Raw genomic sequence first — 24,017 nt, forward strand, 5'->3', positions numbered from 1 at the left:
TGATTTCTTCAGAAGATCAGACAACAAGTTGTGAAAAATGTAGGGCGATGAGATGTTTCGATGTGTGTTTTTCACCTCTTTAATAAAAAGTGATGGTCTTTTAAGCAATTCAAAGAACACACTTTGTTTATGCAAAGACACAAGCTTTGTTTTTTGCTTCTCCGTTGGCATAAGGAACTCTTTCTAAAAACAAGATAAACAAAGAGATAGACAAATTTTTGTACTCAGCTTGATGGCATATTTACAAAACAGATTCTTGAGCCTGCTTTCTCCCCTATTCTGTGAAATCGTTAAGCAAAATAGATAAGGGTATGTGTGCAACATATACATGGCTTCATCGTAACTTCTTCTTTTTTAAAATATATTTTTAACATTTTACATAGTTCAGTCATAAACCCAGTAATAGATTTGAGGCTTTTAAAAATTAAAATTGAATGTGTTTCCTGAGAAAACAACTTGGATTCCCTTTGAGGTACACACACAACTCCTGCTCTCAAGGCTACCCCATTCATTTTAATGGAAAAAACTATTCAACACACTGAAAGAAATACTGTGCCTTTGAGCTTTTGCCTCCTTTCAGATAAGTGTTGCAGCCTCCATGTTCTGCTGTTATTTATGTGTCTCAGACACTCCAAGTTTAATAAAATCCACCAGATTAAGGTAACAAAGGTCGTGTAACTTTTCATATTAGGTTCTTCCCCATTGCTTAATTGAAGAAACAGCTTAAAATAGAAAGCCCAGTTGTGACTTTGTTCATGAGAAATTCAACATTCTCTTTCAAAGGCAAAGTTTTACAGCTGTGCTGAGTAAATTTGTCTTTATGAAGAATGGTTCTTAGCACTGAAATTGAAAGCATGAAACTTGTGTTGGGAGTATCTATTTCATTTTTTTTTAAGGCAAACCTTTAAAGTCATATGAAGATGTATCGTTTGAAAAATATTTCTTGATACCAGAATTGAGCAGATTTCCTCACCCCCAGGACATTTCAGTTCTTTCTCAGAAGTTTTTTCCCAAAAAAAATAAACTGCAAAAGAAGGATCCAATGTAATAGTAACATCATGAATATCTTCAAGGAAGAGCTCTAACCTCAGCACAGAAACTTCTGCATGGTTATTTTAATTGCTAAAGTTTGTGAGGACTCTGTTCTAATCCACAGCCTTCTGAGTCAATGCATATCAAAGTTATAGGTTGGGAAGAAACACTGTTTGGGATTGAACTCTCTATATTACAGTATTCTGGAAAGAAACAACCTGTATTTGAATCTCTTACATCAGTGATGGCCAAACTTGGCCCTCCAGCTGTTTTGGGACTACAACTCCCATCATCCCTAGCTAACAGGACCAGTAATCAGGGATGATTGGAATTGTAGTCCCAAAACAGCTGGAGGGCCAAGTTTGGCCATCACTGTCTTACATACAAACCCTATGCATATTTACTCAGAATCATGCCCAGTAGAACGTACTCTTAAGCATAAACAGTGGGATTCTGTACATGACTATTGAAATGTAAAACCTCTGATACTAAGTGCAGCATGCTGCCTACTAAGTGTGTATAGGATTGTAAACATCACCTTCTGTTAGGTATGAAGCAGTGTCTGCTAAACCTCCGCCTAAAAGTACTTTTTCAAAATAAAATGTAACTTCCTCCTGTTATCTATATAACACAGGTGCATCCCAAACTACTCAAAATGTTTCACATTTTTTGAAAGAAACAGCACTGGTCAGCAAAAAGATATTAGCACTGGGGAGTCTTGAAGCACAGGGAGCCATCATTCCAGAGGACAGATATTTCAGGTTGAAGATGCTTAGAAACAGGTAGTCAGGTAAAGACTGAATCCTTTTAAGCAAGCATTCTTTGAGGACCTCAATGAATAGGCATATCAAGATAGATTGGTGCTCCTGGAATTTTCCATGTCCGTGACCTGCATCTCCTACATTTTTCTTTCGTTCTCAGTTCTTCTGCCTTTACTATTTGTGGGATTGATGGAATACTTTTTGGAGTTTCATTTCAGGTTGTGGTTGATTGGCTGCTTATAGGACTTGGAAGCTTTCTTATCATTGGGCAGCAATGAATTGTGGTTCATGAAACATTGTTGAGGGCATTAGTACATTGCCTTCCTTATCTGTGGTTATGCTTGTATTAGGATATAGGGATAGAAAATCATAATAAAGCAAAAACAAAAAAACTCTAGTTGAACCAGTACATTTGTAGTCACCATTAGCGGTGCTTGTTTTTGTTTGTTTGTTGCTTCCAGGTTGGTCACTGGAGACAATGTAGGAGTATAAGCTTCTAGGTCAGAGCCAAGTATTTTCTTGACCAACACTCTACTCAAGCCCATTGTCTCCTGTTCTTTGGTTTCCAGCCGATGTGGTCAATGGGTCTGCTTTGAGCATCATGCTGTTCAATGCCTGTAGAACCAGATGTGTAATGGTCCTTGTAGATCAAGGATGATGTACCTGTGACCCTCAAGAGATTGTTGGAGTCCAACTCCCATAATCACTGATCACTGGACATGCTTGCTGGGGCTGATGGCAGTTGGCAGTACAACAACATCTGGTTGATACTGAGGCTGTGGGTGATTGTTACTGAAATTGTACCTGAAATATACCTCAGAACAGATACTAAAGCTTTGATTCTTTTGTGCAGTACTCATAAAGTACTTCTCTTGTTCTCAAAGCAAGGGGTGAATGCTAGATTTCTAGTATCCATTATAGGTCTAGTCAATCCAGACATTTCACATTATCCACTAAGTACTGAGACTGATATTGCACACTCCTCTTCTCTCTGTGAAGAAGCTCTGAAGCCCATTCTTGTGGGCATGGTTCCAGGTCCCAAATTCTGTCCATGAGTTCCCAGTTCAAGGCCTGGTGTCATGTCCATTCTTAGTGACCTTTTTGTGCTTTGCACCACTGTTATTAGGCACATATTGCTAAATTGCTCTCTCTGAGGGGACTGAAAGGAAAGGACCAATTGGGTATTTTTGTGGAACATCATATTGACACATGATTGGCTCTGGCTGTGATTTGCCAGGCACGCTAGCTGTCCAAGGGTTTCGTTGGGCAGGTAGAGTTAGGAGATATATAGTGCAATGTACTGCTTCAGTGCGGCATGATTATTTTTTGTGCTCCCCATGACTCCTTCCCTCAGACATGACCTGGTGGGCTTTAGCTAGTTCCTGCTCTTTTCTTTCCTTTTCTTTTTGCAGGGATAGAAATGTGTTGTTGTTTTTCCCCTGTCAGTCACAATGGAGGATGTGATTATTTTCTAATTTGTGAATAGATGATATTTCATAGCTGTCTTCAGAGGTCATGCCTAATTCTGAATTTTATCTGCACATTATTTTTTTAGCTTTGACAAGGCATCCTAGTGATATTATAGTGATAGCATATTTGATAGTTTCCTTAATATACAGTGTATGTGACACAAAAAGTGTGAAATGAATTCATTTAAATGTGTTTCCCAGTGTGACATATGTAAATGTTTTGTTTTGTGTTTTGTACATTTTGGGTGATGCTGGAACTCCATATCAGATACATATTGCGATATGCCAAATATATATATACCAAATTTCCTAAATAACAACATAAAAAGACAGCATACTGATGTGTGTTCCTGTTTTGAAGCTGAAAAAGGTCTTTTGAGTTCAAAGTATGTACCCTGCCCCACAGACAACTTTGCCAGTTTGTTGGGTGGTTTTTAAAGAGAGCTTGGAAGTGAAAGAACCCATTTCTAAAACAGAAAAGAAACCTGTGGTGGTTCCATTAGCAACTAGCTATGCCTCTTATTTATGTTTAGCCAACTTTATTGAAGTGTGTTCTAAATAGCTTGGCTCCCATGGTTTCTCTGAAGGTATCTTATTGTGCAACTCAAATTAAAGTCTAAGCCAAAATAAAAACAAATGTGCTTCTTGGTAGGCACATGTTTTACATCCCTGGTAATTTGCAAGAATTTTGTTTAACTCCAGCATGGTTGCTATAATTTCCTCTGCATACATTCCAGAAAGAAGTGATGTTTATTAAATTTTATTATATTCCTCCTCCTGATTGAGCCACTAGGCACCTATTAAAGAGAATTGAGATTTGTTGCTAATGGAGAGTTGAAATACTAATCAAATGGGAAGTAGACCAGAAAAGGAAGATTCAAATGGTTTCTATCAATTCTTTGTATAAGGAATGCCTAATAAAATAATTGAGCACTGCAATGCCATCTGGTGGTTTTGCAAAGATATTAAATAAACAAAACTAAAAACAAGGGATGTCATACAGATGAGGAAATAAAACAATGTGGGGGAATTAATAAAACAAATCTTAGATATGGTTTAAGCTGATATGCACTCCTCAGAAGCTCTTTTAAGACACAACTGGAGCTCCATGCTTTCAAATGAATTTAAAGTATACACGCTGCTTGTCTTGTGAATAATTCTTAGTCTTCTGTGTTTCCCATCACTTAATTGGCAATGGTGTTATGGACAGTCTGCTATGGACAATTCATAAATTGGCACTAGCCTAGTAGTCTTAACTCTAGCTAAATAAGGACTGCTTTACACTCCTCCCTCCTCCCATTGTATCTGATGACAATTTCTATATAGGAAACTGCACAGTCATTTGAATATATACTGTGTTTGAGGGCTGTCTAGTCCAGTCTAGTTTAAAGATAAGGAACCATAAAATTGGAGACCAGGAGCCTTGAAAATCCCCACCAAGTGTTAGCAGCACCTGGTTAGCAGATTGGGCAGGGATACAGGTCACATGGCTTCTTCCCAGCTATGATGAAATGTATTTCTATTTAAATTATAGTAGTCATTCCCAAATGTGTATTCCACATGCACATTTTATGCACATTGGTGCTCTTTTTGGTGACGCAATTCCTTATTTTTGATAATGCATACCTGACTACTCTATGTGAGTTGCAAGTAGGAAGCAGAAACTTTGGGAAAGTTTTTCTTATTGCTGTGTTGTGGTTCGAGGGCCAGACCCCCGCGAAGTGAAATGAAGACACAAGGACACGTGATATAAGGTTAATGGGCTAGAAAAGGCCACAACTTTATTGATTACAGCAATGAAAAGGTATTGGCTTAGGCATTGGATCGAAACAAGTGGGTTTATTCACCAGGGGTTCATCACCTGTTGATGCTAATCCAACTATAGGCTCACCCCTGCTGTCACCGCGGGTCGTGCCATGGCCTCCCGCCAAGCAGGCATCGGACAGAATACACGACCGCCAGATTCCTTTAACGGAATACCCCTAAAAATTGAAGGCATAGGCGATGGCCACACCTAGCACTTCGACACACCACAACACATTATTCCAATGCCTAACCTACCCACCAATACCACAAAAGTTGTGACGATTGCTACGAGGTAGGCGAAAAAACCAAAAAGCCTATTGCCAAATGGAAAAACTCCTACCAGGCCCCCCGGGCAACCAGGGTGACCAACCTAAGGTCCATAGCAAGGCCAATGACCTAAGCCCTAACTAAAAGGGAGTGGAGGGTGGGTGACTCGTGACGGGACGACGATGAGGAATGAGGCCAGGGAAAGGCTGGCACTGCAGCAAAAGGCTGCTGAACACGCCCCCACCGCGGCACTTGGTTGGGTGGCCACCGGGGGGGCGTGAGTGCCAGCCAGGTGAGCTGGAGGCAGGGGGCAATGCCCCCTGCTGGGCGGTGCTCGGGCTCCCGCCCACAACCACTCCCCTCTCTTTCAGGGAGGAGAGTCTCTATCACAGAGCATTGCTCCTCATGTCTACTGTTTTGTTAAACTCAAGGTAAACGTTTCCATAGCAATTGGGAAGCACACTTGCACTGGTTCTTTGCATAATGGGTTTTCCTTCTCTCAAGCTTTGGAATACATCTATTTTATTTTATTTTATTTTATTTATTCAAGCTGCTACTTATTGGTGTGCACAGTTTATGTGCTGCTTTCTTTTTGTGTGGTGGAAGGATGATGTTGTCAAACGTGTTCTTATCATATTGCCAACATTTATCAAATGGGCAAGGTAAGACAAATTTGAATAAAACTCTCTGGGTTCTAGCCAACTAAGGCATATTCAGAAGAGATCCACTGAAATAAGTAGACGAGTAAGCACATGGACACCGATCAGAAGGTTGGCGGTTCAAATCCCCACGACAGAGTGAGCTCCTGTTTTTCGGTCCCAGCTCCTGCCAACCTAGCAGTTTGAAAGCACGTCAAAGTTCAAGTAGATAAATAGATACCGCTCTGGTGGGAAGGTAAATGGTGTCTCCGTGAGCTGCTCTGGTTTGCCAGAAACAGCTTAGTCATGCTGGCCGCATGACCCAGAAACTGTACGCCGGCTCCCTTGGCCAATAAAGCGAGATTAGCGTGCAACCCCAGTCGTCTGCGACTGGACCTAACAGTCAGGGGTACCTTTACCTTTACTTTTAATCTGATTTAGGCAGATACAATCCCATTTTCACATGGTTTACTGCTATAAGGCTGTTTTGTCAACAAAAACAAAATATCCTGCCTGTTATATCCTTTCCTATTTCTTTTTCTGCCATGCTAATTCATGTAATATACTGTACCTTTCTTTAACTATTTTTGTAGCATTGTTGCTTCTCCCACATCCTTACCTTAGCCTTAGCCTTACCTTAGCCCTACTCATTTCCCTAACTTTATTCTGACTTGTTTTCTTTTAAAAAAAATAACCAGTTCCTCTTGTTCATTCTTCTTCACTATGTCCTCCACTACCTTCTTTTAGGCAATTCATAGACAATAGTTCCATGACAGGTAACTGGAGACAAAGAGGCATATGAATTAAGAAGGGCACATCTACATGCACACAGAGTCACTGTTTCAAGTGATTCCATTTTCTCACAGTCCAAGAGTAGTATGATCTATATCTTACTGTTCTGGTTTCATATATACTTTGATAAGTTTTGCCAACAAGAAAAGAAGCAAACTGAAAGCAGCAGATATACCTCTGCCACGTAGAGTTTTCTGCCATGATTGCAACTTTTAAAAATCTTTCCCAGATTAAATATGAAACACTTGAGGGCTCTCCCGCTCTCAAATATAATGGAGGAAAAAGAGCAGCATTGTGTTCACAAAGCCATGTAAGAAGCAGCTTAGCATATAAGGAAAAGGTCATGCTTTAAATTGCAATACTGGAATTGCTGACACTTCTGCTTAGGGTTCTTTTTGCTGCTATCGCCTTTATGTAAAATGCACATCTTCTGTAGTTGTTTTGCAAAAGTATTTTTATCTCCTTGTTGAAAGGCCCACTTTTACCTATAGCTACTAAGACAATTATTGGAAGAATTTGATAGTAAATGGTGTCTCAATAATATTTTTTAAGACAAATGTCAGACCCTCTGGTCAGTTCTATAGTTTTTAATACAATGGTATGAATGTTTGATGTTTTTCTAGAGCTTCCAGGTATAGTGTTGTAGCAGACAACCGCCACAGCATCCACACAACTGGATTAGTCTAAATCAGTGGTTCTCAAACTTTTTTCTCTGGGCCACACTTTCATAATAAAAATTTGCTTGCGCCACATGGCTTTTTTATTGATAAGAAATACAGTGGAAAACAAAAATAAACAACTCTAGCACTGCTTGATTCATAACACAGAATACAACTACTGTATAATATGATCATGCGGCATCCAGAAATTATAAAACAACACAGCTACATCAGAATATGAATCACCTCCAAAATATCCATAGTCTGCAAATTAAAAATATACTATACTATACAATCATACCTCGGGTTACAGATGCTTCAGGTTGCACATTTTCGGGTTATGGATGCGCCGAAACCTGGAAGTACCAGAACGGGTTACTTCCAGGTTTCAGCACTCACGCTAAATCGCACTTTGAGCATGCACAGAAGCGCCAAATCACAACCCACGTGTGTGCAGACGTGGTGCTGCAGGTTGTGGACGCTGCGGGTTGCAAATGTGCCTCCCGCACAGCTCACGTTCACAGACCAAGTGTCCACTGTACTGTACTGTACTGTACTATACTGAAATGTTTACATGTTTCTTTGATTGTCCTTGAATCTTCCTACCTTGCCATGCGCTCCTGCCACACCAGTGTGGTACATCACACCCTTTGAGAACCACTGGTCTGAGCTATGTGAAGATGGTCCTTCCCAGAAAGATATCACTAGCAGTAAGATGAAGGGTAATTCTCCATAATTTTTGACAAGGGAAAACGGATTCTGATAAATATTCATATGTGAAGATGCTCAGTAGTTCTAGACATTGCTCATTCACTTCAAAAAGCAACATACTGTCTAGTGACATAGATTCAGCACATAAACAAGCTTGTGAATCTATACCAGATCTTTTAGATGACAACTCCCATCAGCCCAGTCAACATAGCCAGCATGGCCAGTGGTCAGCAATGGTTGCAGTTGTAGTCTAGCAACAACTAGGAGACATCAAGTTGGGGAGGGTTGATCCAGACTTTCCCCAATTGTATTGGCATCACAGTGATTGCACCAAGAATTACCTCACCAGAGACTCCTCAGGAAGAAGAGAGGTCCTCTTGTAGATTTGGAATTGGTTAAGTAGCAGGTAGTAGAGAGTAAGAATAAATGGACAGTTCCGTGATAGGTTGGAACTGAAAGTAGTGCTATTTTTTCTAGAAAAAGAGGTTCCTGAACTTACTATGAACATTGCGTACTGCTGTGGTCTTCTTGCCTCTAAAGGGCTTGAACAGGTTCAGATAAGCTTGAACAGGTTCAGAAAAGGGCAACCAAAATGATCATGGAAATGGAGCAACTCTTCTATGAGGAAAAGTTGGAGCACTTGGGACTTGGTGGTTTTGAAAAAAGGCAAGTGATCATATGACAGAACTGTGCAAAATTATGCATGACATGGAGTAGCTGGAGAAAAGTTTTTTTCCTCCCTTTCCCATAACACTAGAACTTCGAAGAATCAGGATAGATCAAATAAAGCACTTCTTCACACAGCTCATACCGTAGTTAAACTATGCAACTCATTTCCACAGGAAGCAGTGATGGCCACTCACTTGGGTGGCTTTAAAATACGATTAAGCAAATTCATAGAGGATAAAGCTATGGCTATTAGCCATGGTGCCTATGATTTTCAGCCTGGTTGGAGACAGTTTATTTCTGAATACCAGTTGCTGAAAATTATAGGAAGGGAGAATATTCTTGTGCTCTGGTCCTGCTTGCAGTTTTCCCTGCTTCCCAGTTTCCCCAACAGATACCTGTTTGGCCACTGTGAGAACTAGATGCTGGACTAGATGGGCCACTGGCATGATCCAGCAGGACTGATCTTATGTTCAAAGTTGACTTTACTGTATGCAGACCCCTTGGACCGACCGGGCAACACAAATTCTCAAAAAAATACAGACATACACAGGTCATAGAATGCATTGTAGACTGGGGAGGGCAGTTGTAGCCCCCAATGAGGGAAGCCATGGGTTTAGTATAGTAGAAAATAAATGAATTGTTAATGTATTGGCTCAAAGGAATGAGATACCCAGAAAACCCCAATTTCTTTATGGCCGGTTGAAATTTTAGATAGGAGATGTGATCTTCCTTAATATCTTATTCATCTTAATTAAGATTAACTACTTCTGTTATGCAGCTTCCCTCAGATACAAGGACAGCTAGGGTTGTTTGTCTGTTCATTATGATTTAGAGTGTGATGTAATCTGCATATTGATTGCATTGTAACCTTGTAGACTGTTTGCCCCATCTCAATCTCTCCTAGCAGACTTTCACAAGCAATGAATCACTGAGATGAGATAACAGTTTTAGTACTAATCCACAGGTGAGAATCCTTATATGAAGAAATATTTCTGAAAATTCCATAGTAATAAATGAATCAGGTTTATTGTTACTTTTCTATCTAATTATAGTTCAGTCTAATAACCTTCATAGCATAAAATAATTAGTGTGAGGAAAGAGTCACAAAATCACATTTGCTTTTGCTATTATTCCACAAAGCCTGGGACACAGTTTTACTTAAAGTAAGAACATGTGCTAAATCATTCAGAAAAGCACCATAAAAAGCAATTGTTCAGTCGGTGAAGAAGTGGAAAGAATTGTGGGAAGTGACACAGAACTGCTATGTGGTTTTAAAATCCTTGGTAAAGATTTAAATGGAATGTATTAAATGGCTTATAATGAAGATAGCCAAATTTTCAATCAAAATTCGATTGGATATGTACTGTTAATCTGAACAATCCTGTATGATTGGCATCTTGTTACTTTAGATTGTGCATAGAATATTATTGCATCTATTGTCTTGGAGACACAGCATCTTACCAAAGTTGACTTTTGCTAACTGTTGTTGACATTGGTACTTGTGCTGTCAGTGACAATTCATTGTTTGTAATACAGTTCAACTTATCCTTTTTGAAATGATGTCCATCATATTCAGTTTTATATTTTATATTTAGATGCTATAGGGTGAAAAGTAAAGTTGCTGTGTGTGTATACCAAAGAAAGTCAGAGTCGTCAGTCTTGTGGTGCGGTAATCTGAGCTGATAGATAAGATAGGACTTATTTCTGAGAAGACGTGGTTAGGGTTGTGCCATCAATGTCTTTGATCTTTGCACTGCTCTGTAATGCAACACCAGTTTATACAAAATGTTATTTTTGGTACAATAAGATGTGGTAAAAGTCATAACAAAACCCACTACTCTCATTTTCCAGAATTTCAGTACTGTAATGGGAATAATTCTGCTTCTCTTATTGCCCTATGCAGAATGGGAACTGAAATTTTGTGAGAGTGTTGATTTCATATTACAAATGCCAACCCATCTTATGGAACTGTGCATAGGTTTCCACAGTTTACTGTGCTTAGGCCACATTACTTATCTGGAAGAGGACTGTGTCCACAATTAAGAAATGCTAGAGGAGAAAGACAAGCGGCAATTATTTCCATCCAAAGTGATAGAGAAGTCTGTCTTGTTTCACCTCTCCCTCTGCTGCAGCAAGATAAAATTACTAATAATATATGACAGTTGTGGGATAAGAGAATCCAAATGGCACTTGTGCCCTGTCGATCTTATGGAGTGGGATATACAATCTCACCTCTTCTTTCTCTTTTTCTGTGCTGCGTTTCCCCCTCCATTTCCACTTCAGTGAAAAGGTACAGAGAGATGCAAAGCTATAAACTTCTACCATCAGCCACTTGAACTCATCTCCATCTTTTTCAACAGTGCATATTCATGTAATTGAAATCTGTTTTCCGTTACCATTCTGTTAGATATTTTAAGCAGAAATTGGTTGTGTTAAATGTCTATTTTTGCAAAGTTTTCTGTTCTGTGGTTTCAAACACCAGTGGAAATATCCTGATATCCTTGCTTTTTAGTAATTACTGGAATAAGTTAGAATAACTTCCAGAATGTAGATTGGAATGCATATCCTTAAAGCAGTTCTTCATAGCTACACCATTTCACATTACAAAATGATTCCTAACTAGCACAAGAATTTCTGTATCCAGCCACTGGTTTTTTCCTCCCTCCTACTCCTCCTGCCTACTACTACTACTACTACTACTACTACTATTATTCATAATAATAGCCTTTAAGGGTGTATATCCTGGAGAGCGGTAGCAAAGAGGCTTCCCTGCTCTCGTGGACATCATTATGGGGGGAAGGGTTTGGCAAATCACTATGGGGGGAAGGGTTTGGCAAATCACTCTCTGTAAAACTCCTCCACCCTCCTGGTCAAACCTCATTGGAGCCACACTGAATGGGGAAACAAACCACTCTCTGAAGCTCCTCTTCCTCTATGTGGCACACAACTTCAGTGGTGTTTTACAGTGGGTGACATTCAGAGAACAGTTCTGCAATCTGCTTTCTGAAGCACCTACCACCCTCTTATAAAAGGGGGTGCAGATGGGGCAAGATGTGATGGAAGGAGAGGGTTGTGAGGGGCAGGAATGGGGTGAGGCATGAGGGGATAGGCAAATGGTTGTCTGAGGTATAAATGTAGGGGAGTTTAGTCAAGTGTAAAAGGAGGAGGGATTGGTCAAGTTTGGAGGAAGGGGGCTGGCAAGGTAGTTAGCAGGTAGGCAGTGTTGGTGAATTGGAAGTGGTGAGTGGAATATGTTAGAAGATGCATATCAAATATGTATTTTATGGATGACTACACTCAAAAGTCTGTGCTTAATTTTTTTTAAGTGTGTACAAAACGTGTACAAGAATTCAAACTTTTGGTGGTCTTTCAAAAAATCTGTGCAAAATAAGAAAGGACAGATTGATGATTTAGTGTCATCGAGACTGAAATAGGATGGAATTAGCTTCTCAGCCCATCCCTATACATTATATTTGTGAACAGGAACCCTCACGTGTGCGCTGTGTGTGTGTGTGTGTGTGTGTGTGTGTGAGAGAGAGAGAGAGAGAGAGAGAGAGAGAGAGAGAGAGAGAGAAACAGGTAGCAGCTTAGTGATGGGGAGTTTGGATTCAAATCACAGCTCTGCAAGGCAGGGTGGTATACCCTTTCCCCAATATCCTTTTCTTATGTGGCAAAAACGGAGGCAAAACCTGTTTTAATTCTGCTAAGCATCTGGTGATTGTGAATGCATGTGTATTTTATTTGATTTCTCATTTGACCTGTCAGTTGTTATGTTGTTTTCTTTATTCTTTCTCAAATTAGTTTAAATTTTGTATTTATATTTATGCTGTAATACACTTACAAAAATCTAAAAGGGCTGAAATGCAGCATATAATTACTGTTAGCAGGATTAAGACATCCAAAGCACATAGCGCCTTTCAGGATGATGTGGACAAGTTACTGTTCTAGTAAATCTGGTAAACGAACAAATAAAAAATATTTTTTTTCTTCTGTTTTTTTTTGAGTGTATTTATTTTTGTAAGTGGCCTATACCTCTGTGAATATAGAACGGATTTGTAAAAACACCTTTACATGATGTTCATTTTTGTCCATGGCTAATTAAAATTTACAATGTAACAGGTAGGAACACAACACTTAAGGCATAAGAATGCTCTGAGCGTTTTATCATTTAATTTGTTTTCCTTCATGTTTTTATTTTGTTGGTACATTCATGGAAGTCTGAAGAGACTATTTTCATGGAACTTTGTTTTCAAGAAAAAATAGAGGCTCTTGATATAGGATTTCAGCATTTAACTCACATCCATTATGCAGAAGCTGTTTCTTAGTTTTTGCAAGTTTCTACTAGGCAAAGTAATACCTATATTTGATATTTAGCAGAATTGGTGCTATTCTACTAAAGAAAAAGAGCTCTATTCTGCCTTCCTTTAAGGCTGTCCTTACAGATCAGGAGCGTTGTAATAAATAACTATTTAAATGAGTGCATTTTCTTTGCCCTTCCTCCTACACATATGAAAGGGAATGAGGTAGAAAACAAGAATGTCTGGACGATAAAATGGTAATGATTAGTTTCTATATTTTATTTATATTATAAAGACTCTCCTCCCTGAAAGAGAGGGGAGTGGTTGTGGGCGGGAGCCCGAGCTCTGCCCCTAGCAGGGGGTGTTAGCCCCCTGCCTTCACCTCACCTGGCTGGCGCCCACGCCCCTCAGCAGGCATCCAACCAGGTGCCTGAGGGGGGGGCATGTTCAGCAGCCTTTTGCTGTGGCGCCTGCCTTCGCCCGGCCTCATTCTTCGTCCTCTCGCCGCGAGTCACCCACCCTCCACTCCCTTTTAGTTAGGGCTTAGGTCACTGGCCTTGCTATGGACCTTAGGTTGGTCGCCCTGGTTGTCTAGGGGGCCTGGTAGGAGTTTTTCCATTTGGCATTAGGCCTTTTTGGTTTTTTCGCCTACCTTGTAACAATCGTCACAACTTTTGTGGTATTGGTGGGTAGGTTAGGCATTGGAATAATGTGTTGTGCTGTGTCGAAGAGCTAGGTGTGGCCATCGCCTATGCCTTCAATTTTTAGGGGTATTCCATTAAAGGAATCTGGCAGTCGTGTATTCTGTCCGATGCCTGCTTGGCGGGAGGCCATGGCACGACCCTCGGTGACATTAGGGGTGAGCCTATAGTTGGATCGGCATCAACAGGCTCCACCTACTGGTGAATAAACCCACTTGTTCAAGAAATCCAATGCCTAAGCCAATACCTTTTCACTGCTGTAATCAATAAAGTTGTGGCCTTTCCTTGCCCATTAACCTTATATCACGTGTCCGTGTGTATTCTTTCCACATTGCGGGGGTCGGATCCTCGAACCACAAGCTCATATTTATTCCATAGAAGAATAGAAAATAGTGGTGTCTATTAATCCAGGAACTTTGGGTAGGAAAAAATATTGTCATCCATATTGTTTGGAATCATAGGACCCAACTCCTAGGGGTCGAACTCTTTTGGTCCCCCCCAGGCCCTCCCAAAGTTGATGGGCATTGCCATTCATATGGTGTGTGTGTGTGTGTGTGTGAGAGAGAGAGAGAGAGAGAGAGAGAGAGAGAGAGACAGACAGACAGACAGACAGACAGACAGACAGACAGACAGACATCTTGTGATCGATTATGAGGAGCAGAGTTTATGTGCCCCCCCCCATTATTTTATTCAAGTTGGCATGCCTGATCAGAATCATGTACATTGTTAAAAATGCATCAATATTTTGTATGTGTGAATTCTGAGTGAATGTCTCATAGAAATTAGGTGAGTAAATAACTGCCAGTAGACAAGACATCGGATATTTGTTGAAGGCACTTCAAAGTTCCCAAAATTTGTAAGTAAATAGGAAAACTGATTAGCGAGTGACAGGCATATAGTCAGGGGCAATCCATTAACCATTGTGTAGTTAAACATTCAAAAAGCATTTGATACAGTTTCCACCCAAGACTCCTGAGTAAATTTAGCAGATAAGGGGAAGTAAACAGGTCGTCTTGTGGATCAGTAACTGGTAAAGAAAGAGAAAAAAGCAGATAGTGAGAATAAATGGGCAGTTGTCACAATGGTGGAATACAAAAAGTAGATTTTCCCAAGGAAATGTCTATTAATAGGGCATTAGGCCTGGGGAAGCTATGCCTCCCATTCTTATGGGGCTTTTAGGACCAGATGTTTCAGATGTCACTTAGAGGAGAGTGGTAGGACACACCACTTACCCTGAACATTGGTAAAAGAATGCAGGCAGTTTTTGCCAACACTGAGTATAACATTGTTACATGCCTGTGCATATGTATGTTCTTATACGCATCTGAATTGCTGATACTTTGAGCCTATTAATATATGACCTGGTCAGATAGATTATGTTTAATACACATTTAAATCACTCTGTAAGACATTTATGGTGGTTTATATACCTGATTATAAAGAGACTGCTGTTTGCTGTGGAAATGTTTGTAATATATAACTGCTTTTTGACATTTGTTGTATGTGTCTGTGGTTGTTTCTGATTTGGTAGCAACCATGTAATCAATATACTTCCCTGACCATCTCACTGGTATGGGCTAGTGGTATTAAATTGTATCTGCTGTAGGCAATTCTGTTTAATTTGGGAAGCAGGAGTCACTTAATCTCCATAACTGTAAACACTATATAGCAAGAACCCTATACTGCTGTGTGACTAGCATTAATCTTAAGAGATCCCATTAGCCAGAGCAAGTATAAATGCTGGCACCATCCAAAAGAAGCAGAGTTCCTTACATAATTTAAAAGGAACTGGTGATAACATGTTCATGCAGTACTGCTCAAAGTCCTGTGTGTGTCAATTTTTTATTTGTTTCTAAATGTTGCAGCTGCTGAACCTGCTATCATTTCATTAGGGCCTCATCTTCACACTTTCCCCCTTTCCCCCACTGTCTTCTGATATTATAGATGGATCTATGAAGTTGTTGGAGGTTTTTCCCCTGCTACATAAATACACATTTCAGCCCCTGGCTAAAACAGGGAACACCACTGTTTTAAAGGGGAAATGATATTCAATTCTGTCCTGCAGAGCCTCAAACACAACCAATAACAACTTCCTTCTATCATATTTACATAATAGCTAAGCACATTTGGAACAAGAAAACAAATATTTTAGAGTATTTTAAAGGATTGAGTTCTGCCTATAAACAATGAACAAACCTTATAACTTCTGCTTCATATTGTTGTTGTTATTGTTGTTAATGATAATAATAACAATAATCTTGCTTAAGATATGCACTCAGTTAAGTCTATATCCTACTGTCTAGATAAAGTGAGTATACTTGTACTTGACTTTTATTTCAGTTCTGAGTGTGCCTGAATACATAACTAATACTGCCAAATTATAAGCACTGAACGTTCTATGTAAGTAACTGAGAACAGCTCATACATGTTTCGATAATATGCTAAATGGTATGATCAGATAGTAATGGCTTTCAGAACCAGATCCAAAGAGTTGGAGTCTTCCCATTGATTAGAAAAGTCTTTAGTTTTATCAGATTCATCTTCAGTGTTGTAAAAAGAAGGGAGTTGTATCCAATGTTAGACTAACTAAGGTAAAGGTAAAGGTACCCCTGCCCGTACGGGCCAGTCTTGACAGACTCTGGGGTTGTGCGCCCATCTCACTCAAGAGGCCAGGGGCCAGCGCTGTCCGGAGACACTTCCGGGTCACGTGGCCAGCGTGACATCGCTGCTCTGGCGGGCCAGAGCCGCACACGGAAACGCCGTTTACCTTCCCGCTGGTAAGCGGTCCCTATTTATCTACTTGCACCCGGAGGTGCTTTCGAACTGCTAGGTTGGCAGACGCTGGGACCGAGCAGCGGGAGCGCACCCCGCCGCAGGGATTCGAACCTCCGACCTTTCGATCGGCAAGGACCTTTCGATCGGCAAGTCCTAGGCGCTGAGGCTTTAACCCACAGCGCCACCTGCGTCCCCACATTAGACTAACTAAGGTCTATCAATTTCAATGTGTCCACTTCAGTAGAACTTATTTGAATATAACCTAAAAATTCCCTGGCGATAGTCCTTCAATGGAATTCTCAAAAAAAGTGTTCTCTCCTTGGACAGTTTTAAGGCAAGTAAGTTTCCAGTTTGTGTTAATTTGTTTTCACTGTAATTTTAATTCTTTGTAAATGCAAATATATCAAAACAACATAATTTCAAAGAGTAGCATCAATGCAGCCAACAGAAATGCATGTAAAACTATATTTAAATAATCTTCATGCTGATAACACCTCACCCCAAACTCCTAGATGATCTCCAGGTCATCACCTCTTACATAATATACATTGACTCAAACGATCAGATACAAGAACAAACATTTATTCCAGTGTGTAATTAGTTATTATGTTTGAGTTATACACAGAATCATCTCAAAACCTAATCATGTGGCCAGATTCATTTATTTGTCTCTTATCTTCAAAAGCCAAAGAGGCACTAGAAATGTCTGAGCTTGCTTCCCAATATTTAGCAATTGAATGTATTTTTCTGTTGCTAATAAAAAGAACATGATAGCCCTATTTTCTTTTTCAATTTGATTTAGTACACAATGGAATTACCATTGGGAAAATACTTGCCAGTTTACTATTCCATCTACATATTTGCTGCCAAAGGTGCAATATACCAGGGCATGTTCACTAAACATTATGCTTCTATTCATTTGCATTTAGAAGAATTATACTACTGGATTGTGATTTTAACATGGCTTAAAAATAATAATTGCATCTCAGCTTGTTTTTGCTACTCTTTTACATATCTCTTTTCATTGATTATGTGATAACTTTGTCATATTCATTACCCTCTACCTTTTCACACATGCAGTGCTGATTTTTGTAATCCCTTTTTTCAAAAAAGAACAGTTCAAAACATATGGATGAAAAGCAAACCAGCTGGTGAATAGAAATTTTAGACTGTACGGCAAGTTTGCTTCAACATTTTGCTTTAGGAGAAACTTAGCAACCCTGTCAATGAACAATCCTTTTCATTTTAATAAAATCCATGTTTCCACAGAACAAACCAAAGAAACAACTTCGGCTTTCAATAGGGCAATGGAGAGAATTGCTTTTTCCTTAGTGTGTGGTGATTGCTAACTCAGTATAATAGCACTCAAGATGTTCCCCACTCTGTTCAGTAATATAATACCACACAGTCTGCCTTAAAGCATTATTAATTTGGCTGCTCATTCTGTGTCAGAATCTACCTCCTTCACTCTCTGTCAAATACCCAGCAGTATTTAATAGTATTTTATATTCGTGCACAATGGTAGGCTTCCAATATTCAGCATGCAAACCCAAATTGGTGTGTATTCTACACTACATATTTAGCATCTGATTGTTTTATTATATATCCAGTATCTGATTCTATAATAAATTGTCATGGAAACCACTGAATAACAAAACTCAGAAATTTTATCCCTATCACACCAATTAAAAGGAAACATAGTCTACGTGAATCTGGGATCTGAGCACCTTATGGATTTGATGACACATTCTTAGTGATTTCTTGTGACAATAGTCAGTGGTACAGACTCACCACACCTTCCTGCCTCCCCACACCACCGCCCATGACAGTCGTTTTGTGCTGCTCCCATGGTACTTCTATTGTTCTATGAGTACCAGCACAATTCCCACCATCCCTGAACACTGGTCCTGCTAGCTAGGAATGATGGGAGCTGTAGTCCAAAAACAGCTGGAGATACAGGTTTGTGAAACCCTGATGTGGATCTTTCATTTTTTTTTTTTCAGTTACCCCTTCTTCTCTGGGGGTGGAAAGCCATCATTTTGTGGTTCACCTCAGAAGCCAAAATGTCTAAGGCCAGCCCTGACTCTAGGGATCTTGTTTTTACTTGAAATTTGGCAATGTGTGTATATCTTATGGTACCATTAACTTAACACTCATAAAAGGGAGACAGAGGGACATATGGATATGCCAAACAATTGGTATCTGGAGATTGGACTTGTTCAGGATCAAGAAGGGAATATGTTTAGGGCAAGGTGGGGAGCACGACATATGTGAGCACTCTTACTTGATTTCTTTTATATATTCATTTTCATTTTAGTTATCCATTACTACTGCATATCCCCCCCCCATTACTCCATTTCCCCCCTATACTGCTGAATTTACTCTAACACTCTTCCTTACTTGATTTCTTGATTATTTGTAAATGAAATGGCAGAAGTCATAAGAGCAGCATTTGTTATGTTTGCAGTCCTACTCAAATTCATTGCCCCACCCTGCCCCTTCTCCTTCCAGAGGATGGTGGTGCAGTGTGGCATGGATCACCTGACCTCTCAGTGGCTGAATTTCTGCTGCTTTCTAGGAGAGGGGGAGAGAAAGGGTAAAGTCAGTGTGGCAGAAACACGTCTGCAGAAGCACTAGATGGTTTGATATAAGGATTTGTATATTACACATCAATTATATTCCCAGGTGGTTTGAGAAAGAATAGAATGTGAAAGCAGCAGCTGTGAAGTCCTCATATGTCCTAGGAATCACTTTTTTGAATTGATAGAGCAGTCAGGCCAGAGCACAGTTGATGCAGCATAACATTGAATCCCAGGAAAGCTCACACTGTCAAATTCTAATTTTTGTGACTTCAAAGGCATTTATTTAATGCTGCTCCTGAAATAGGTGACAAGAATCATCCTATCAAGTGAGTGATCCCTTCCAAATTAGAAACACTCATATTTCACTATATTCCGTGTTCATTTATGCTGTTCAAACCCTAGGGTTTGACATTTCAACAGACAAGTGTTATGAGAATTGTGGCTCTTTGCTTATGCCTAACTGTGAAAACAGGCATTGAAAGACAACAGTTTTATCTGAATGCATGTTTGATTATATGAAAGTAGCTATGAATTTTATAACACGGTGTGATTTGTACAAAACTAAGATGTTGAAAATGAACCAGATGCTGACCCTTTCCTTTTTATCGGACTCTTCCTTTTTCAATATACTTTTATCCCATCCTTGCATGCTGTGATTTTCCACTAACCTATGATACATCTTTCTCCGAGGTTCTCAGGCAGCCAGTGTTCACAGTGAGAGTTCTCACTGTTGTTAGCTTCTCTGTAATCCACAGGGTACATGACATGCTGTGTTTCTAAAAGCAGAAGATAGCCTTCACTTTGAAGGAAGTCAAGTAAGGTGTAGTTATGATCACTGTTTCCTTTCATTGGTTTCTATAATTGGTCTGGCTAGGTCTACAGCTATGCATTTGTTTTAATCTGAATGATTTAATATATTGTGCAGTGCAACATCACTTAAAGGTAATTTAAGTTATTCCTCCTTTAACAATGGTAATCATTATAGTATGATTATTATAGTAATTGAAGAAAATAGTAATGCATATATTCGTTCATTTAAGGGACACATTAACATAATCCAAATATAATCCAAATAATTTCATATTAATCTATGAGAAAAGCATCTGTTAGAATTGTGAAGTAGTCTCCATGCGATCAAAAAAGATTTATTACTATTTCTGCCTGCAACTGGAAAACCAGGCAAATGAAAGGATAGGCCACACACAGCGACAGCTAGGTGCAAACTAGTCACAATGTTATTGATAAATCTTATGCTATATATTTGGTAGAACGCAGTCATTATACTGCTGACAAATCAGTTGTCCTGCTAACTGTACAGGGGAAAATTATCCCTGTATGTCATTTAAAACCATCAACCTGGCTTGAAATAGCTCCATCAAATAAATTCTATGTAGGGCTGCCCTTGGATCTATCTTAGGGTTGCCATATTTCAAGAAGTAAAACTCCGGACAAAAAAAAAATTGGGCTTTTGGGGGGAAATTGTCCAGAAAAAGTTGTTTTTTTTGGGGGGAAATTAGGAAAATCTGGATGTATGGCAACAGAATGCAGTAGGGCAAAAGACTGGCAGCTATTACAGTCAGTTAACAGTCAGTTTGGTGTATTGTATTTAGCAAGTGGCAATTACACACACACAAAAATAACAGGAATACTGCTGCTTGACCCCATATATCACTGAGATCAACTGGAGAAGGACTTTTAAGTCACTGTCCATGGTGCCTCAACTGGAAGTCAAGCATTTAGTGTTTCCAGTCTCATGTTGTGGAACACTTTTCCAGCAGAGATTTATGGCTATCCAATGAACCTGAATATTGAAAGATTTAGGACAGGTAAAAGGAAGTACTTCTTCATGCATAATTTAACTATGGAACTCACTACCACAGAAGGCAGTGATGACCCTCAACTTGAATGGGGATCTTTAAAAAGATTAGACCGCTTCATTGAGTAGAGGGCTATCAGAGGCTAATAGCCATGACTGCTATGTTCTACCTGCAGAGTTGGAGGCAGCAAAGTTTTCAAATACCAGTTGCTAGAAAACACAGGAGGGGATAGTGCTCTTGTGCTCATGGTTCTGTTTGCTGGTTTTCCACTGGCAACTGTTTGGCCACAGTGAGAACAAGATGTTGGGTTAAATAGGTAATTGTTCTGATCCAACAGGCTCTTCTTTTGTTCTTATTCAGCAGCCATCCTCACTTCCAGGTGTTTCTTGAATACTTTTTTATGGCAACAGGCTTTTGCAGTTGTTTAAAGTTTTCTTGATGATTGTTCTCGGTGGCATTCTAAGTTTTACTCACAGTAAACCTGATGAAATTAATGGACCTAAGTCGTGTTCAATAATTTCAGTGGGTCTACTCCGAGTAAAACCTAGTTGAATACCACCCTCTGTGCTGCTTTTAATCATTTTTTTAATGATTTTATATTGCTCTGCAGCTCCGTGATATTTTGTGGATGCATATAATATCAGTATATAATAAACTTTGTATGCTCATTTATTTGTTTGTTTTAGAAATTGCCACATTTCTCATTTTCTCCATTGTTTCACTTTTTGTATGCAGTTTTTCTTCTGTGACTTTGCTCAAATTAAGAGGGAAATGGATTCATATATTTTCTATTCTGCTACTCTTTTCTACTCTGCTACAGTTGTTTGAAGATGTAGCAGTTTCAGGGATGTTACAGATCCTCTCTTGAAATAGACTTCAGTAACTTTCTCTGTGTCTTGCTCTGTCCTCAAACCTTTTCTAAACAGAGAGGCAGTGAAGTGAAAACTGTAAACTCAAATGGATTAACCTAAAACTGGCAAGATAACTGGCAGTTCATTTAGATTTTCATTACTACTGGAGAATCTCCATGTGCCATTTGGATATATTCTTTTTTGCATCTAGCTTTCCAAATCACACCAGATTAAGAACCAATTCTTCACATATTCAACTTTGGCACCAGACCGTGTTCATTGGTTTGGTGCCATCATCAGGGTATCTTAGAAAAATATATAATCTGTTGCCAATAGGAATTTTCAATGCAAATGCACCATGTTATTTCTTTCATTTCTATAACAATAGCCATGGGATTAATACTGTCCATTTCCCACTAACCTACTTTGTCCCATTCTGTCTTTAAATTATTCTGCTTAGTTGGTAAAAAGGAGTATGTTGATTATTGCTCATGCAGCCCAAGTGAAATGACTTCCTATTTTCCTCAGCTTAGGCTGTTAATTATATTTGCCATTTGTTATTTATATTGCCTTCTTGGAAAGCTTGTGGAGATCATTTATCTCTTTCACAATATTATCCTTTCACATACTGCAAACACTGAGCTTTTTCCTCTTGCCTTTCAGAGAAAGACTTGAATCAACAATTGCATTTGACTGCTTTCCCCCTTGTTTATGCATTAATAGTGTTGTTGTCATCTTCCTACTTCAAGCAGAGATTAATATCTGAGAACTGGTATCTTTTTGGTTACCAAACCAGTTGTGGGGGGTGGAGTTGCCTTGTGAGCTCTCCTAAAAGCCTGCAAACATCCCTTCCCACAAATCACTATGATTAGAGTGTCCTGGGAAAATAATTCACTGCAATTTAAACCTGGACCTGTCCACCTGGACCTCTCCCATCTCTCCCTTTCTCTCTCCCAACGAGTTCAGAATATTACCATAGTCAGCTTAGCTACTGTTTTAAAAAATGGAGTGGTAATTTTTCATTGTTTGTGGGCACCAGTATCCTCTGAGTGACTTTGGACTGATTTAAAACAAGATGCCTTCTCTATGACATAATCCAACTCTGGCAGGTGAATTCACTTCACCTGAATTACCCTTGTTTTCCTCATACTTCTGGCTGCACAGAGCTGGTGTGCACCTTTGTTACATACCTATTTACTATCATTACTCACCTTTTTACTAGCCTTACTCAAGGCTATCCATATGCTGCAGTTAACGGAATATAAACATTAGTAATGCAACAAAATTTTAGAGGGAGAGGGCTTGAAAAACAAACCTTTCATTCAGAAAAAGGAGGAAACCCAGACCATTCAAAATTTGAACCTACTGTAAACGAGGTTAATCTACTACCCCTGATGTTACTAGCCATCATCTCCAAGAACAGTAACCATCAGCAGGTAGGACACAACCTGGGCCTGCCTGGCTCTGCTTTGGCCTTGAAATAATGGTACTCAGCACGGGAGGATCACTGGAATATTTGCAAACCATGATTTCTTGAAAAATTCACCTTTGGTTCTTTGATATTTGGCAGAAATGCTTACAAAGCCCAGATGATTTTTTTTTCCCAGTAGGCAAGAGGGATTGGCTTTTCCAGTAGTGGGCAGTATGTGTGGGCAGTAGTACACACTTGACCTCTGGTCAGTTGTATGGCTGCTACGTGCCGAGAGATGGAGGAAGACACAAGTTTGGCACAGTGCATATTCACTGGCAAGAACTTCAGAATGGCCCTGCCAGTGTGCGTGCACCACACCAGCCCCATTGCCAACTTACGCCACCCCAGGCAAAATTCTGGTAAGCAGCAGTGATATGACCATAAAGAGATGAGGTGAGCACCACTGCTTTGTACATTACTAATCGGCACAAAAAATGTATTGGGTGCAGAATTCAGCAGTCTGAAAAACTGAAGTATTCACTTTAAAGCAAACTTCTGGTGCTAAATATTGTGAATATAATCTTGAAAGGTATGTGAGCATTGCCTGGTGAAGCATCAGAAGTGATGTGGTGGGGGTGGGCTGAACATATTTTGAATAGACAGGTCATAGTATGGACACTGAGTGACCTTCATGTGCCATTGCCCCAGCTTGTGACAAGTAAAAGCAGGATTTATCATACAAATAACTGCTACATTCACATACTGTCCACTGATTGCA

The 24,017-nt window shown here is 39.6% G+C and overlaps 1 protein-coding gene across 6 annotated transcripts in view; it reads left to right on the plus strand.

The window, feature by feature from the left end:
* The window catches only part of IL1RAPL1 (interleukin 1 receptor accessory protein like 1), a 642,787-nt gene that overhangs the window by 103,895 nt on the left and 514,875 nt on the right, over positions 1-24,017 (plus strand). The window lies entirely within an intron of this gene.

Source organism: Podarcis gaigeae (assembly GCF_964106915.1).
Source record: "Podarcis gaigeae genome assembly, chromosome: 4".
In the NCBI taxonomy this organism is placed as follows: Eukaryota; Metazoa; Chordata; class Lepidosauria; order Squamata; family Lacertidae; genus Podarcis; species Podarcis gaigeae.